The 19,128-nt window shown below is 30.7% G+C and overlaps 2 long non-coding RNA genes across 2 annotated transcripts in view; one reads left to right on the forward strand and one right to left on the reverse strand.

The window, feature by feature from the left end:
- Positions 1-1,429: 1,429 nt before the first annotated feature.
- LOC147800798 (uncharacterized) lies at positions 1,430-7,928 on the reverse strand. The gene is made up of 2 exons (XR_015431180.1): positions 4,466-7,928; positions 1,430-2,134 (listed from the first exon to the last, which is right to left on the reverse strand). It is a non-coding gene; the product is annotated as an uncharacterized LOC147800798 (long non-coding RNA).
- A 2,481-nt stretch (positions 7,929-10,409) lies between these two features.
- The window catches only part of LOC147800799 (uncharacterized), a 39,974-nt gene continuing 31,255 nt past the window's right edge, over positions 10,410-19,128 (forward strand). The window contains exons 1-4 of the long non-coding RNA XR_015431181.1: positions 10,410-10,571; positions 12,576-12,798; positions 14,803-15,025; positions 17,202-17,424. This is a non-coding gene — a long non-coding RNA (uncharacterized LOC147800799). The remainder of the gene's footprint in view (positions 10,572-12,575; positions 12,799-14,802; positions 15,026-17,201; positions 17,425-19,128) is intronic.

Raw genomic sequence — 19,128 nt, forward strand, 5'->3', positions numbered from 1 at the left:
GAGATATGATCATTTATTTCGAGAGTCAAGAATTCGAATCAATTGGAAAAAAAAAGGTATGCTTTTTTTAGAAAAAGTACGTGTCTGTTTTTCTAATTTAAAGTATTTTGAGTAAAATAAAATATATAAAAGTTCAAACTTTCGATCATGAGTTATTCAAAGTGTTTGCTTTTTTGCACATACCCACAAACATAAGTTATTTGTTTAATATTAATTGAAAAGTTTTCAATTGATTATAATATTTTTTTTTAAAAATTTGATTTAATTTGAATAAATATTTTTTTTTACAAAAAAAATTTGATTTTATATTTTGAATTAACACGTGAATTAGTACTAGATATATTTTTTATTGTTATAGGGGGGAGGGCACCAAAATATTTTCAGTGCTTAGGGCCTCAAGAGGTCTTAATCCGGCCCTGTCTCTCTCAAGATACAGAGGATAAAAGCGAGAAGTATATACATCCTCTTCAACTGAACTCTGTGACCGAGCGGGCTCTGTCGCGTAGAGATAGCGGGTTCAAGTTCCATCGTTTAACCTGCTGTCTTTCTGATATCCCGATGCTTACTATCTGTTCTTAAATCTGACAAATGTCTTATAAGCCACTTCTGTTATGAGCAATATAGTAGTAATAGTTTGTCATTTTTGATCGTATCAAATAATCAAAATACTTACGGGTATACGAGGTATACCCGTACGGGTATACGTATGCTGAATCGTATTCAAAATACGATTCAACATACACTCATAAGAAAAATATGTGAACTGTTTGCAATTTCAAATTAATATTGAAATGTACAGGTTTAAAATTTTCTACAGTGAAAAGTTTTCGGAACTTCAGTATTCAAAAAAGTATACAAAAACTGGACGGATTTTTAATCTGTTTTATTCCTCTATAGAAATACCAAAATTTGCCTAGAAAAATCTAGAAAATTGTTTGAAACGAAAAGTCAGAATTTAATTTTAAATTTAATTCCTTATTTAATAACATTCACTACAATATTAAGAACATCTGTTTTTCCATTCAATTTTGTTTATCAGTATAGAACTATTTTAAATGTTCATATCTTACACAATTTTATAAATTGATCCAAAAATTATTTAACTATATTGAATATTTTAGAAGTTTGGCAAAACGTAAGACGAAAAGTTTATAAAAATGGAACCAGACAAAAATTTAGAAATTAGTTTTCAGAATTTCTCCCCTTTATCTTAAAAAGTTGAATCTCTTTTAAAAACACGCAAATATAGAATTACAATGAATATGTTTAATTTGAAAGCTTCAAGATACATCCAGATTTTCACAATAAGAATGCTAGTTTCTTCTAATTGCTGTGGCACTAATCTGAATCAGGATAAGTTTGGCAAAATGAACACTTACATAAGCAATTTAAAAGACTGAGTGATCTTCCGATGTTTTCAATTATACTAGCCTAAAGGATAGCTTGAGACAAAATACCTTAGCAGAGTTAAAATCTTAAATTGTTCTAGATAACTTCATAAAACGTCTCACAATATCTTAATTAGAATTCATATTTCGCGAAAAGAAATATTTGCTTTAAGATCTTTGATATTCAGTGAGAAAATCTGTGTGCCTGGTGTCTAGGAAATCAGCGTACCAGGAGATGCTCTCTGAACACCAGATTTATTTTAGATTTATTTTAAAATTATAGTTTTGAATCAAACAGTATTTGATTTAACCTATATTTATTGGAATTTTGACACATTATTAAAGAGTTGGCGGGAGAAGGTTTAAAAATAAATAGAAAGTTAAAATTTATGAAAATCTGCTCCTTGACATTCTTAATTTAGGAATATTACAGTCAAAATTTAAAATGTTTTTAATTATATCTTCTTGTATTTAAATTCGTAAGACTATTCATTTAAAAGCAAACAAACTAAAAACTAATAGCAAAGATCTAGAATATCTGTATCAGTCTAGATCATTTACTTTGAGTAGTCAATTAATATGAAAAGGCATTAAATAAACATTCCACAATATATATATATATATATATATAAAAAAGAAAGAGTTCTTGACCTGTTATAGAGTAGTCGTAATTCAACTCGTGGCGACATCTGAGGCTCATTTTCATGCAGTAAACCATTAAGTGTAGATTCCAGTAGAAGTGAATTCTGAAAGAAAACAAACTGTCAATTTCACGATTAGAGATTGTACAAATAGAAATTTAATTTAAAAATCGCTTAAATGTTATCTGAATAACAGTTCAAACCTGACGTAAGCTCTTTAAAGTTTCATTTTTAAGAATTGTTTCATAATGTCTTCTTAACTTAATGGCACTTATCACTAAAATTGATGGGACTTAAATTTAGGTCATTGTAAGAAATTTTTTTTAACCGCAATGAAATGCAATAAAAGTTCAATAATAGTTACTTAGAACTCTCCAAGGTACTACTTAGTAAAAACTAGTATTTACAATTAATAAAAAAAAGTTTAATTTTGAAACGTAACTAGATTTAAAATATTGCATACATTATTATACTTTAAGGCTTTACAAATTACTAACAGAACAAAGTCAACCAGAATTTGAATAAGATGAGAATCTGACAAAATTTTAATCTGGGCTGTCATGGTTTCAGAAACACGAACATTTTAAAATCATTTGATAAACTTCCTAGAACACCTGAAGTTTCTTCTAAGGAATTTTGTCAACCGGTTAACAATATACCAACATATTAACCGAACTTTTGACCGGTTCTAGTTAGCGCATGTTTAGTGTTAAGGTCAACTAACGAGATCTGGCTTGTATTATCGTATCAAATCTATTGCAGTGCGCGTGAACTCTTGTAAAAATAAAACTACCGTTGACTATCAAGGCTTTAAAATTCAATAAAATACATTTGGTGTATGTTTTATATTACCAATAGGAATTTTGGACTGCGAGGAGGTAAAGGTCTCATGGCCAGAAACTAATATTAAATTAGAGACTTATTTGACGTTTTAATTTGCATAAAAGTTTAAGCCGAGATAAAGATTTCTTTAATTGAATACAAAAATACGAAGCATTCTGCCAGAAAACTCTTCCACTTCGTATTGTTCTTGCATCTTATTTTTGGCAATTTAGAATGCTAATTGCAGTATCTGTTTAGATGTTTATTATTAATTTACTGAAAATTTAATTCCTCCTTGCCTTTCGTAAAGTTTATAAAAAGACCATTTATCATGCTACATAATTTAACTTTAAATTACAAGTCTTCAAAAATTAAATTTCGCATTTAACTGGTAAATTGCGTATTTAAAAGTCCCAAAATTTCTAGTGCTGAGTGTCTAAATGTCTAAGAATAGAGAAGTTAATTAGCATGGAAATTTCTAACCAGGAGACAAGATAACATTTGCTGTCTCATGCCCTGCTGTTATCATCCAATGAAAACTTATGATTATAATAGATGTAAGATTAGTGTGAAATATCCCCCCCTCCCCAATAATCACTCATTTCGGTATAAAGTTAAGTTTTTACCTTTGAGTTGTGGTATTTCAAAACTTATTTAACTCCAATTATAGAAAATGTTTCATATACTAATTTTAGGCAAATATTAATTTAAAGAGTCAAACAATATTTAATCTTCACTTAAAAGCCAGAAATAGAGTTTGCGCCTAATGAATTTTACTAAACAAATATTTCACAGAATATGATACAGCTGACATACACACACAATGATGCGAAGTCTTTAAAGACAGAATTCATTTCTCGTTACTTCAGGTAATCAAGAAAATGTTGATAGTCCCTTCCATACTAGCAAATTCTCCGTTCAACAATATCCATGCAGCAAGTTCCTTCCAAACTGTGAAATTATCATTATCCAGGCTGCTAGTTAGATCAATCACTCGACCAAACGGACGTCACGGAGATATTTTAGTTATTTATTGCGTAAGGAGTAGTGGTTTCTTAACGCTTAAAAGCAATTTTTACATTAAAAACGGTTTGAAAAATTTGTTTTGAAAATAGTGTTACCATACACCAGAAAAGGTTACAATACACTAGAAAAGGTTAACCAAACGAATATTGCGTTAAATTTTTTTTAAATAGCCTCTAGATGCTTCAATCATCTAGAAATTTAAGAATACTTTTCCACTATTTTTCAAAAAATAAGTAATATAAAATTTAAATAGAACTATCACTTGATAATATACTTAAACTGCAGCAATAGACAAGCTATATCACTGTATTTAAAGTGTAATTATTTTAAAGAAATTTAGTGTTTTGATGAAAGTCCAAAAGTAGCTTACAAGAAATGGATTAAAATTATTTAAATTAACTTATCAAAATCCCAGTTCGTGAGACTTAAAAATTTCGGGAAACTTTTCATTTGAAATTAAATTATTTATTTTAAAGTTAACAAGACTTTCAACGGCCACGAAGCTAAAGATTCAAATATAAACTTTTTATTTTATAATCACATCATACAAAACTATGGCTGAATATATAAGAACGAAAGCAAACTTACCTACTAATATTGAATAACCAACAGAAGTTCAGTACCACAATTTTGACTTGGCACAATCTTAAATGCGTGGGTCAAGAACTACAAACCAACTGATCAAGTTTCTCAGAGTAACTATCCAGGAACGGATGTCTGCTCTTTCATCTAAATTGAAGAAAGGGAAGGGAGTTAACATTAAGTTAAATCTCAGAATGAACAATTGACAATCAAGTCTGGGTTATACCTAAAGATAAATCGCAAGTTGATACATAAAAGGGAACAAATTGAAGATATCGAAAAAATTTTTACACTATTTACAAAAGATTGAGCGACTTTTATATAAGAGGTTGGGTACTTTGGATCGCATTAGTTTGCTCATTTTTGTCACAAAAACTTTTCTTTTGCAGCCTCCTTGAGGTGGCTGATTCGAATCCCGCCGTAACCCAGGATGTGATGTCCTTTAAAATGTTCTATATGTCCTACTAGACAAAGGTTTATAAGCCTGAATTGAGCAATCAAATCTGCAAATGTAATTTCATTAAATCCTCCTCGACCGGAAAGAATTTTTCCATCTCTGATGGGTCCCGCAGAGGATTGATCGTTAAGACACGATTCTCAGCAGATCACCGAAGTCAAGCATCACTGGCAGGGGTCAGTGTGCGAGTGGGTGACCACTTAGATCAGTCTGTGCAAGATCAGAGGGTGTGCATATGGGTCCGCATTAAACTGTTCTGCTTTAAAGTGTTAGACTTCACGCTTAGGTCGTCGGATATTTGATGCTCTCCAAAAGTGTCGGTATTGGTACACCCTATTTGTTATTTATAGTTCTGCCCATCGAAAACCATGCAATAAATCATTTTTTTTAAAAATCCTTAATAGCTGAGTATTTCGTTGCTCAGCTATATTCGCTATAATTTCAGCTCATCTCTCTCAAGAGACAGAGGATAAAAGCGAGAAGTATATACATCCTCTTCATCAAATGAACTCTGTGATCGAGCGGGTAGAGATAGCGGGTTCAAGTCCCATCGTTCAACCTGGTGTCTTTGTGATGTCCTGATACTTACTATCTGTTCTTAAATCTGACAAATGACTTATGAGCCACTTCTGTTATGAGCAATATACTAGTAATATTTTGTCATTTTTGATCATATCAATTACTCAAAATATTTATCAAACAAAGTACTTAACAAACTTAGTCGAATAATATTATTACAATAATTGATAATAATTATATAAATAAATATATTATTTTTTAATAAGGGTAGAGGAAACTTTGAATTATATATTGCTTCTAATTATTGGGTCAATCCAAATTTGGATAAGTTTGGCAAAATTAAAGCTTAGGTAAGAATTTCCGAAGTCATCGCCCAATGTTTCCAATTATACTAGCCTAAACGATAACTTGAAATAGACAGTAAAATATCTTAGAGTTAAAAATCTTAAAAAATTTTCTCGATGACTACATAAAAAGGTCCCACAACATCTTACTTAGAATTAAAATTTCGAAAAAGGAAAGACTTTCTTCATATTCGGTGAGGAAATCGGAATGTTGCATAGGAAGACAGTGAACATGGAGACAGTGAATATGCCAGATATTTTAAAATTTTATTTTTGAATCTAACAGTATTTGCTTTAACCAATATTTATTGGAATTCTGTAAATTTGACATATTAAAAAGTTGGCGGTGAAGGCTTAAAGAATAAATAGAAAGTTATAAGTCACAAAATTCTGCTCTTCTGCATTCATTGTATAGGAATATTACAATCAAAATTTAAATGACATGTTTTTAATTATATCCTAATGTTTTAAGAAAATTCATAAGACTATTCACTAAAAAAGGAAAGTAACATCAAAGATCTTAAATATCTGGATCAGTCTAGATCATTCACAATGTGCAGACAATTAATGTGAAGTGTACAAACTAAATAAATTCCTCAAAATATGAAGAGTTCTCGACCTGTATAGAGTCGTCCAGATTCAACTCATGTCATCTGAGGATCATTTCCATACAATAAACCATTAGGTGAAGATTCCAATTTTTAGTGACTTATAATTCGGAAAGAAAGCAAATTGTCAATTTCACGATTTGAGATTAAACAAAAAGAAGTTTCATTTAAAAACTACTTAAACGTTACCTAAATAACAGTTTAAACCTGACGAACTCTTTACGAAATGAAACTAATGACTTTTTAAACAACTTTTCACTAAAATTGATGGGACTTAAAATTTTTTTAAAAGTAATTAAGAAAATTTCTAAAACTGACATGAAATGCAATTCAATAAGTTCAACAATTAATACACTCCAAGGTGTTACTTAGAAAAACCAATATTTACAATTAAGAAAAGTTTAACAGTTTAAGTTTGAGACGTAACTAGACTTAATATATAGTACACATTATAATACTTTAAGCCTTCACAATTATTAACAGAAGTTCAAAAGACATAGTCGAACGGAACTTGAACAGTACCAGAATCTGACAATCATGGTATCATGGTTTTATATACACAATGGTTGAGTACAAGGTAAAGCCCAAGGTTTTGCTTGCCCAAAATAGTTGTGAAAACTTTTGTCTTTAGACAGATTTCTTTTAACTTTCTTTAAAAAATTTTTGAAAGACTTTATTATTTACAGAAATCTAACTTTAACTATTAAATGTAGATCAATGTCTTAAATTTAATAAAAACGATCAAAAATAAATTTCAGAGTTTGTCTTAACGCTCACGCTGCCTAATTTATCAAAATAAATTAAAACATTACGCAGTTTTATTTCATACTTTCAAGTATATATATTTTAGAATTGACGCATACATAAATTTTTTACCAAAGTATTTTCTAGATTAAAAATTAGATAAAAAGCTTGACAGAGGAAATCTAAGAATCATAAAAGCAGAATTTTAAAAATCCTTCGTTAAATGATTTATTTTATGAAAAACATACTGTAAATATTCAATTTGCAGAATAATAGGAGTAATGAAATTTACAACCAGAAACAGAGTTTGCGCCTGAAGAACTTTACTAAACAAATATTTTACAGAATATAATACAAATAATCATACAATTACTAAGACGAAAATTACGATATTTACTTTAGCTAGATGTTTAAAACTTTCAAAACATGTTGTTAAATAATGACAAAAGTGAGACATTTGGGACTAGCATTATGCCTTAGCACTAAATAATCTAACCAAAAATTTAATACAATAAAATCAAAATGATGAAAAATTTCGGACATTCATAAATTACTTTAGCAAAATCCTAGTTCTAGAGATTTAAAAAATTGAGTGAAACTCGTTTAATTTGAAATCAAATAATTTATTTAGAGTTACGAAGCTGAAGAGAATCGTACATTAACTTTTCTTTTAAATGTGAAAATAAATTCACGTAAAAATTGCTGAAACATAAAAATGAAAGTAAACTTATCTGTAAACATTCAACAAACAATCGAAGATGTGTCCCACAAATTTGAGCCAGTGGCGTATTCAATGCGTGGGTGAAGAACGAGCGAATGTTGCTCTATTTATATGAGAGGACGGGTTCTTGGGATCGCATCCGTCAGTTTGTTTTTGTCACAAAACAATTTTTTTTTCTTTTGCAGCTTCCTTGACCGCAAAGGATTTTTTTTAAAATCTGTGACGGGTTCAGCAGTGGACTGATCGTTAAGACACGGATCCCAGCAGATTACCGAAGTCAAACATCACCAGCTTAGCTACGGTCAGTGTGCGGGTGGGTGACCACTTGGAGCAGTGCCGGATTAAGCGTCCTAGGCCATTCAAATTTTTGGGGCCCTCAGATTAAATTTGTTTGTAATTATTTATTGACCAAATAGAATTACGAACACTAAATAATTATAAAACACTAAAACAATTATGAGACACTTCAATTGAGGCACTAAATAACTTCTTTTTCATTTAAAACGTCTCAATAATATTACCAACACTTAATTCTTTGCTTCTTGTTTAAACAAGTCACAGCTGGCTATAGTACTGCCTTCAATTTTTCTGAACGCAAATCAAAATGGCAAATTTGAACTTAAAAAATATTGATAAATCTTATAGTACATAAACTATAATAATACTTATAAATAATAACTAAAATAAAAAACTAAACTCAGCTGCACGACAGCCCATAGAGGGCCAATGCCTACTGTGCCCATCTCAGTTATCTTGACTTTGGGCTCTGGGGTGCAGGAGCAGATGTTCCGGTCTGGTGGACAGCCGAACTCGAAACCCCCAGTGTTTAGTTCCCAAGCATGCTTGGTACTCCTATATCGACCCACTGAAGGAATGAAAGGCTGAGTTAGCCTTGCCCGGCCCGAGGATCGAACCAGGGACCTGTGGCACGACAGCGCTTTTTTTTAATCATTAATTGCTAAATTTTTCGTTGCTTAGCTATTTTCACTATAATTCTATTATTTCAGCTCATGTCTCTCAAGAAACAGAGGATAACTGGGAGAAGTTTATAGATCCTCTTCATCAACTGAATTCTGTGATCGAGCGGGTAGAGATAGCGGGTCCCATCGTTCAACCTGGTGTGTCTGTGATGTCCTGATGCCTACTATCTGCTCTTAAATTTGACGAATGACTTATAAGCCACCTCTGTTATGAGCAATATAGTAGTAATATTTTATTTGTCATTTTTGATCGCAACAATTACTCAAAATTCTTATCAAACAAAATACTAAACAAACTCGGTCGAGTAATATTATTATTGTAATAATTGATAATAATTATATAAATAAATTAATCTATTTTTTGATAAGGGTAGAGAAAACTTTGAATTGTATAGTATAAAAGTTTTTAGATAATTTTGAACGATGTAACTTTAGATGGCAAAATTCACAATTTAGAACAAAATCATTCGAATATTTTTTTAAAAATTAAAATTTTAAACTTAGGTTTTTAAATTTTTTTAAAATTTCAATTCGACTATTTGAATATTGTTCGAACACACTCTCATTTAAATATTTTTCTTACAGACTTCCTTTTTTTTTTCCAATATTAAACCACGCCATCTTTTTTTTCAGTACTCTAACCAAATGTGACTGGAAGAGTTTTCTAGCAATTGTCTTATCTCCCTTTTGATCAATTATCCAACCCACTATCTTTTTATTGGCACTTGGACCTGCTATCATTTAATCAGTACTCAAACTAATTTTTTTATCGGTACTAGAATCCACTCATTTTTACCGGTTCCCGAACTCGCTATCATTTGTTCAATGCTGGATTCCTTTATCATTTGATCGTTATACTTAAATCCACTCTCTTTTATCGGTTTTCGAACTTGTTATCACTTGTTCCTTACTGAATTCTACTATAATTTAATCATTACTTGAAGAATCCACTATTTGTTATCGGTTCCCGAACTCGCTATCATTTGTTCAATGCTGGATTCTATTATAATTTGATCATCACTTAAATCCACTCTCTATTATCGGTTCTCGAACTTGCTATCATTTGTTCCTTACTGAATTCTACTATAATTTAATCATTACTTGAAGAATCCACTATTTGTTATCGGTTCCCGAACTCGCTATCATTTGTTCAATGCTGGATTCTATTATCATTTGATCATCACTTAAATCCACTCTCTTTTATCGGTTTTCGAACTTGTTATCACTTGTTCCTTACTGAATTCTACTATAATTTAATCATTACTTGAAGAATCCACTATCTGTTATCGGTACCACGGAGGAAGTAGCATACCGTCTGGAGATCAGTGGACCCAACTTCCAGAAGATGTCGTGTGGTGTTTATAAGAATAAAAATGTATTTAAATAAATAATAAATAAGAAAAATGAAATTTTAAAATGCCAGATTATTTGTTAGATTGTAAGTTATTTCAAAGCATTTACAATACTTAAATTTTTTTAATACTTTATTACAATTCATTGCGTTTTTTTTTCAAAGGATCGATCGCAAGTTAACTGGTTACGTCCCGGTGGGCGAGTTCATCTCTGCATGTTTTATTAGTCCCACAGTGGTAATGATTGTAAGACACGGTTCCCAGTAGGTCACCGAAATCTTGCATTTCTGGCAGCTTTGATCAGCCCGTGGAGGGACCGAGGGTGTGCTTAATCTTTCCTCGTTGAACTGTTCTACAGTATAGTACTCGACTGCAACAAGTTGAAAGGTATTTTTCTAAACTTTTAGATAATTCATGTATTATGTTAACAATCTCACTACATGTATTGCACGTTCTTTAAGCAAAATAAAAGCTATGAAAACCTAATTAAGATCTATAAAGAAAAAAGTGAGTTCTTTAGCAATAATTTCTATCGAAAGTGAAACCGCGGAAGCAATTGATTTTGAAAGAGTCTGTTGCATCTGTTAAAGCACGAAAAAATACATTTTAATGTTTATATGTTTCTTTATCATAAAATATTACATTGATTAAAAATATTATGTTTAATAGATATTAGAATACTTGAGGTAATATCCTCATTCATTAAACTGACGGCTTTCTTTTTTTAAACCTTGAAATCGTTAAATGTTATTTATCTTGTGATTCTTCACCGCTTTCCTGATTATACCGAGTTAAATCTGGTGTGTATACATTGCAAATATTTATTATCCCGAGTTAAATCTGGTGTGTATACATTGCAAATATTTATTATCCCGAGTTAAATCTGGTGTGTATACATTGCAAATATTTATTATCCCGAGTTAAATCTGGTGTGTATACATTGCAAATATTTATTATCCCGAGTTAAATCTGGTGTGTATACATTGCAAATATTTATTATCCCGAGTTAAATCTGGTGTGTATACATTGCAAATATTTATTATCCCGAGTTAAATCTGGTGTGTATACATTGCAAATATTTATTATCCCGAGTTAAATCTGGTGTGTATACATTGCAAATATTTATTATCCCGAGTTAAATCTGGTGTGTATACATTGCAAATATTTATTATCCCGAGTTAAATCTGGTGTGTATACACTGCAAATATTTATCATCCCGAGTTAAATCTGGTGTGTATACATTGCAAATATTTATCATCCCGAGTAAACTCGGGCATAACAGAATTCGTCACGTTTTCACTCGGCCGGAAGCAAAGCAAAAAGTAATTATAATCTGGTGTGAATGAAAGTTTTGCTGTTTGTGGGACAGCAAATCTGTTTTGATGTACGATGGTTGCTGAATTTACACAGAAAAAAGAGTAAAAAAATGACGATCGAAAGTAATGCAGGTGATTTTTCAGATTATGCAAATGTGACGATGTACGACGACTAATATTTAACTTTTTTCATTTGCCCGAGATAATACGGGACTGTTGGTAAATTAAATAGTTTTGACACATAAAAAAATTAAAATTTCATGAGTATTATGTTTTTGCCTTAGTTCCTTGTATTTATTAACCCTTTTGAAGTCCGTGGTATGTATACTTACCACCACGTTTTACCACTTTTAATTTAGGTTTCCATTTTTCAATAACTTCAGCTTTCTTGAAGTGAGTTTGAATAAAATTGGTAACCATTTGTCACTTTTAAAAAACGTATAAAAGTTATAAAATACATAATTCCTTTTGAAGTTTGTAGCATTTAAAGAATTCATTTTATAAATAAAGAAAAATAAAAGTCAGTAAGTTCCTGATAGGTCATGTCAAATATATTTAAGACCAAAAAAATCTGATTTTTCTAAACTAAATGAGTTTTTTTTTTCTTATATCAATTACTGTTCTTAAAACAATTTCAATTCCAAAAATACTTTAATTTACCTTTACTAGAAATAAAGGGCCCATTAAAGGGTTAATGAAATAAAAAAAAAAATAGGTTGATTTTTAGCATTTTGATCATCACTTAAATCCACTCTCTTTTAACGGTTTTTCGAACTTGTTATCACTTGTTCCTTACTGAATTCTACTATAATTTAATCATTACTTGAAGAATCCACTATCTGTTATCGGTACCACGGAGGAAGTAGCATACCGTCTGGAGATCAGTGGACCCAACTTCCAGAAGATGTCGTGTGGTGTTTATAAGAATAAAAATGTATTTAAATAAATAATAAATAAGAAAAATGAAATTTTAAAATGCCAGATTATTTGTTAGATTGTAAGTTATTTCAAAGCATTTACAATACTTAAATTTTTTTAATACTTTATTACAATTCATTGCGTTTTTTTTTCAAAGGATCGATCGCAAGTTAACTGGTTACGTCCCGGTGGGCGAGTTCATCTCTGCATGTTTTATTAGTCCCACAGTGGTAATGATTGTAAGACACGGTTCCCAGTAGGTCACCGAAATCTTGCATTTCTGGCAGCTTTGATCAGCCCGTGGAGGGACCGAGGGTGTGCTTAATCTTTCCTCGTTGAACTGTTCTACAGTATAGTACTCGACTGCAACAAGTTGAAAGGTATTTTTCTAAACTTTTAGATAATTCATGTATTATGTTAACAATCTCACTACATGTATTGCACGTTCTTTAAGCAAAATAAAAGCTATGAAAACCTAATTAAGATCTATAAAGAAAAAAGTGAGTTCTTTAGCAATAATTTCTATCGAAAGTGAAACCGCGGAAGCAATTGATTTTGAAAGAGTCTGTTGCATCTGTTAAAGCACGAAAAAATACATTTTAATGTTTATATGTTTCTTTATCATAAAATATTACATTGATTAAAAATATTATGTTTAATAGATATTAGAATACTTGAGGTAATATCCTCATTCATTAAACTGACGGCTTTCTTTTTTTAAACCTTGAAATCGTTAAATGTTATTTATCTTGTGATTCTTCACCGCTTTCCTGATTATACCGAGTTAAATCTGGTGTGTATACATTGCAAATATTTATTATCCCGAGTTAAATCTGGTGTGTATACATTGCAAATATTTATTATCCCGAGTTAAATCTGGTGTGTATACATTGCAAATATTTATTATCCCGAGTTAAATCTGGTGTGTATACATTGCAAATATTTATTATCCCGAGTTAAATCTGGTGTGTATACATTGCAAATATTTATTATCCCGAGTTAAATCTGGTGTGTATACATTGCAAATATTTATTATCCCGAGTTAAATCTGGTGTGTATACATTGCAAATATTTATTATCCCGAGTTAAATCTGGTGTGTATACATTGCAAATATTTATTATCCCGAGTTAAATCTGGTGTGTATACATTGCAAATATTTATTATCCCGAGTTAAATCTGGTGTGTATACACTGCAAATATTTATCATCCCGAGTTAAATCTGGTGTGTATACATTGCAAATATTTATCATCCCGAGTAAACTCGGGCATAACAGAATTCGTCACGTTTTCACTCGGCCGGAAGCAAAGCAAAAAGTAATTATAATCTGGTGTGAATGAAAGTTTTGCTGTTTGTGGGACAGCAAATCTGTTTTGATGTACGATGGTTGCTGAATTTACACAGAAAAAAGAGTAAAAAAATGACGATCGAAAGTAATGCAGGTGATTTTTCAGATTATGCAAATGTGACGATGTACGACGACTAATATTTAACTTTTTTCATTTGCCCGAGATAATACGGGACTGTTGGTAAATTAAATAGTTTTGACACATAAAAAAATTAAAATTTCATGAGTATTATGTTTTTGCCTTAGTTCCTTGTATTTATTAACCCTTTTGAAGTCCGTGGTATGTATACTTACCACCACGTTTTACCACTTTTAATTTAGGTTTCCATTTTTCAATAACTTCAGCTTTCTTGAAGTGAGTTTGAATAAAATTGGTAACCATTTGTCACTTTTAAAAAACGTATAAAAGTTATAAAATACATAATTCCTTTTGAAGTTTGTAGCATTTAAAGAATTCATTTTATAAATAAAGAAAAATAAAAGTCAGTAAGTTCCTGATAGGTCATGTCAAATATATTTAAGACCAAAAAAATCTGATTTTTCTAAACTAAATGAGTTTTTTTTTTCTTATATCAATTACTGTTCTTAAAACAATTTCAATTCCAAAAATACTTTAATTTACCTTTACTAGAAATAAAGGGCCCATTAAAGGGTTAATGAAATAAAAAAAAAAATAGGTTGATTTTTAGCATTTTGATCATCACTTAAATCCACTCTCTTTTAACGGTTTTTCGAACTTGTTATCACTTGTTCCTTACTGAATTCTACTATAATTTAATCATTACTTGAAGAATCCACTATCTGTTATCGGTACCACGGAGGAAGTAGCATACCGTCTGGAGATCAGTGGACCCAACTTCCAGAAGATGTCGTGTGGTGTTTATAAGAATAAAAATGTATTTAAATAAATAATAAATACGAAAAATGAAATTTTAAAATGCCAGATTATTTGTTAGATTGTAAGTTATTTCAAAGCATTTACAATACTTAAATTTTTTTAATACTTTATTACAATTCATTGCGTTTTTTTTTCAAAGGATCGATCGCAAGTTAACTGGTTACGTCCCGGTGGGCGAGTTCATCTCTGCATGTTTTATTTGTCCCACAGTGGTAATGATTGTAAGACACGGTTCCCAGTAGGTCACTGAAATCTTGCATTTCTGGCAGCTTTGATCAGCCCGTGGAGGGACCGAGGGTGTGCTTAATCTTTCCTCGTTGAACTGTTCTACAGTATAGTACTCGACTGCAACAAGTTGAAAGGTATTTTTCTAAACTTTTAGATAATTCATGTATTATGTTAACAATCTCACTACATGTATTGCACGTTCTTTAAGCAAAATAAAAGCTATGAAAACCTAATTAAGATCTATAAAGACACAAGTGAGTTCTTTAGCAATAATTTCTATCGAAAGTGAAACCGCGGAAGCAATTGATATTGAAAGAGTCTGTTGCATCTGTTAAAGCACGAAAAAATACATTTTAATGTTTATATGTTTCTTTATCATAAAATATTACATTGATTAAAAATATTATGTTTAATAGATATTAGAATACTTGAGGTAATATCCTCATTCATTAAACTGACGGCTTTCTTTTTTTAAACCTTGAAATCGTTAAATGTTATTTATCTTGTGATTCTTCACCGCTTTCCTGATTATACCGAGTTAAATCTGGTGTGTATACATTGCAAATATTTATTATCCCGAGTTAAATCTGGTGTGTATACATTGCAAATATTTATTATCCCGAGTTAAATCTGGTGTGTATATATTGCAAATATTTATTATCCCGAGTTAAATCTGGTGTGTATACATTGCAAATATTTATTATCCCGAGTTAAATCTGGTGTGTATACATTGCAAATATTTATTATCCCGAGTTAAATCTGGTGTGTATACATTGCAAATATTTATTATCCCGAGTTAAATCTGGTGTGTATACATTGCAAATATTTATCATCCCGAGTTAAATCTGGTGTGTATACATTGCAAATATTTATCATCCCGAGTTAAATCTGGTGTGTATACATTGCAAATATTTATCATCCCGAGTTAAATCTGGTGTGTATACACTGCAAATATTTATCATCCAGAGTTAAATCTGGTGTGTATACATTGCAAATATTTATCATCCAGAGTTAAATCTGGTGTGTATACATTGCAAATATTTATTATCCCGAGTTAAATCTGGTGTGTATACATTGCAAATATTTATTATCCCGAGTTAAATCTGGTGTGTATACACTGCAAATATTTATCATCCCGAGTTAAATCTGGTGTGTATACATTGCAAATATTTATCATCCCGAGTAAACTCGGGCATAACAGAATTCGTCACGTTTTCACTCGGCCGGAAGCAAAGCAAAAAGTAATTATAATCTGGTGTGAATGAAAGTTTTGCTGTTTGTGGGACAGCAAATCTGTTTTGATGTACGATGGTTGCTGAATTTACACAGAAAAAAGAGTAAAAAAATAACGATCGAAAGTAATGCAGGTGATTTTTCAGATTATGCAAATGTGACGATGTACGACGACTAATATTTAACTTTTTTCATTTGCCCGAGATAATACGGGACTGTTGGTAAATTAAATAGTTTTGACACATAAAAAAATTAAAATTTCATGAGTATTATGTTTTTGCCTTAGTTCCTTGTATTTATTAACCCTTTTGAAGTCCGTGGTAAGTATACTTACCACCACGTTTTACCACTTTTAATTTAGGTTTCCATTTTTCAATAACTTCAGCTTTCTTGAAGTGAGTTTGAATAAAATTGGTAACCATTTGTCACTTTTAAAAAACGTATAAAAGTTATAAAATACATAATTCCTTTTGAAGTTTGTAGCATTTAAAGAATTCATTTTATAAATAAAGAAAAATAAAAGTCAGTAAGTTCCTGATAGGTCATGCCAAATATATTTAAGACCAAAAAAATCTGATTTTTCTAAACTAAATGAGTTTTTTTTTTCTTATATCAATTACTGTTCTTAAAACAATTTCAATTCCAAAAATACTTTAATTTACCTTTACTAGAAATAAAGGGCCCATTAAAGGGTTAATGAAATAAAAAAAAAAAATAGGTTGATTTTTAGCATTTTGATCATCACTTAAATCCACTCTCTTTTATCGGTTTTCGAACTTGTTATCACTTGTTCCTTACTGAATTCTACTATAATTTAATCATTACTTGAAGAATCCACTATCTGTTATCGGTACCACGGAGGAAGTAGCATACCGTCTGGAGATCAGTGGACCCAACTTCCAGAAGATGTCGTGTGGTGTTTATAAGAATAAAAATGTATTTAAATAAATAATAAATAAGAAAAATGAAATTTTAAAATGCCAGATTATTTGTTAGATTGTAAGTTATTTCAAAGCATTTACAATACTTAAATTTTTTTAATACTTTATTACAATTCATTGCGTTTTTTTTTCAAAGGATCGATCGCAAGTTAACTGGTTACGTCCCGGTGGGCAAGTTCATCTCTGCATGTTTTATTTGTCCCACAGTGGTAATGATTGTAAGACACGGTTCCCAGTAGGTCACCGAAATCTTGCATTTCTGGCAGCTTTGATCAGCCCGTGGAGGGACCGAGGGTGTGCTTAATCTTTCCTCGTTGAACTGTTCTACAGTATAGTACTCGACTGCAACAAGTTGAAAGGTATTTTTCTAAACTTTTAGATAATTCATGTATTATGTTAACAATCTCACTACATGTATTGCACGTTCTTTAAGCAAAATAAAAGCTATGAAAACCTAATTAAGATCTATAAAGACACAAGTGAGTTCTTTAGCAATAATTTCTATCGAAAGTGAAACCGCGGAAGCAATTGATTTTGAAAGAGTCTGTTGCATCTGTTAAAGCACGAAAAAATACATTTTAATGTTTATATGTTTCTTTATCATAAAATATTACATTGATTAAAAATATTATGTTTAATAGATATTAGAATACTTGAGGTAATATCCTCATTCATTAAACTGACGGCTTTCTTTTTTTAAACCTTGAAATCGTTAAATGTTATTTATCTTGTGATTCTTCACCGCTTTCCTGATTATACCGAGTTAAATCTGGTGTGTATACATTGCAAATATTTATTATCCCGAGTTAAATCTGGTGTGTATACATTGCAAATATTTATTATCCCGAGTTAAATCTGGTGTGTATACATTGCAAATATTTATTATCCCGAGTTAAATCTGGTGTGTATACATTGCAAATATTTATTATCCCGAGTTAAATCTGGTGTGTATACATTGCAAATATTTATTATCCCGAGTTAAATCTGGTGTGTATACATTGCAAATATTTATTATCCCGAGTTAAATCTGGTGTGTATACATTGCAAATATTTATTATCCCGAGTTAAATCTGGTGTGTATACATTGCAAATATTTATTATCCCGAGTTAAATCTGGTGTGTATACATTGCAAATATTTATCATCCCGAGTTAAATCTGGTGTGTATACATTGCAAATATTTATCATCCCGAGTTAAATCTGGTGTGTATACATTGCAAATATTTATCATCCCGAGTTAAATCTGGTGTGTATACATTGCAAATATTTATCATCCCGAGTTAAATCTGGTGTGTATACATTGCAAATATTTATTATCCCGAGTTAAATCTGGTGTGTATACATTGCAAATATTTATTATCCCGAGTTAAATCTGGTGTGTATACACTGCAAATATTTATCATCCCGAGTTAAATCTGGTGTGTATACATTGCAAATATTTAACATCCCGAGTAAACTCGGGCATAACAGAATTCGTCACGTTTTCACTCGGCCGGAAGCAAAGCAAAAAGTAATTATAATCTGGTGTGAATGAAAGTTTTGCTGTTTGTGGGACAGCAAATCTGTTTTGATGTACGATGGTTGCTGAATTTACACAGAAAAAAGAGTAAAAAAATGACGATCGAAAGTAATGCAGGTGATTTTTCAGATTATGCAAATGTGACGATGTACGACGACTAATATTTAACTTTTTTCATTTGCCCGAGATAATACGGGACTGTTGGTAAATTAAATAGTTTTGACACATAAAAAAATTAAAATTTCATGAGTATTATGTTTTTGCCTTAGTTCCTTGTATTTATTAACCCTTTTGAAGTCCGTGGTAAGTATACTTACCACCACGTTTTACCACTTTTAATTTAGGTTTCCATTTTTCAATAACTTCAGCTTTCTTGAAGTGAGTTTGAATAAAATTGGTAACCATTTGTCACTTTTAAAAAACGTATAAAAGTTATAAAATACATAATTCCTTTTGAAGTTTGTAGCATTTAAAGAATTCATTTTATAAATAAAGAAAAATAAAAGTCAGTAAGTTCCTGATAGGTCATGTCAAATATATTTAAG

Source organism: Parasteatoda tepidariorum, unplaced genomic scaffold (genome assembly GCF_982258835.1).
Source record: "Parasteatoda tepidariorum strain Cologne lab strain unplaced genomic scaffold, Ptep-v5.0 scaffold_83, whole genome shotgun sequence".
Classification (NCBI taxonomy): Eukaryota; Metazoa; Arthropoda; class Arachnida; order Araneae; family Theridiidae; genus Parasteatoda; species Parasteatoda tepidariorum.